The sequence below is a fragment of the Colobus angolensis genome, unplaced genomic scaffold (genome assembly GCF_000951035.1).
Source record: "Colobus angolensis palliatus isolate OR3802 unplaced genomic scaffold, Cang.pa_1.0 Scaffold114, whole genome shotgun sequence".
Classification (NCBI taxonomy): domain Eukaryota; kingdom Metazoa; phylum Chordata; class Mammalia; order Primates; family Cercopithecidae; genus Colobus; species Colobus angolensis.
This window is the reverse complement of record NW_012112475.1, coordinates 2,764,038-2,764,343: the sequence shown is the minus strand read 5'-3', so window position 1 is coordinate 2,764,343 and position 306 is coordinate 2,764,038.

The window sequence follows — 306 nt, the reverse complement described above, 5'->3', positions numbered from 1 at the left end:
GGCGGGCGGCGTGGGGAGCGTGGAAGCCACCTGGCCACACCACCCGGAAGCCAGGGGTGGAGACTGAGGGCGGGGGCGGGCCCGAAAGTGTGGAAGCGGAATGGGCGGGGAACCGCCGCGCTACTTTAAAGCCAGGGGCCAGGCGGCGGTGGAACGCCAGAGCTGCGAGGTCAGGTCCTACAGGCGGCCTCAGGAGGGGAGGGCGTCTCTGAGCCCGGATACTCGCGGCTGACGGTTCCCCGGACTCCCCTAGGTCTGGGCGTGGACCCGGTGCCGGCCGGCGTGGACACCAGCCCTGGCGGCGCA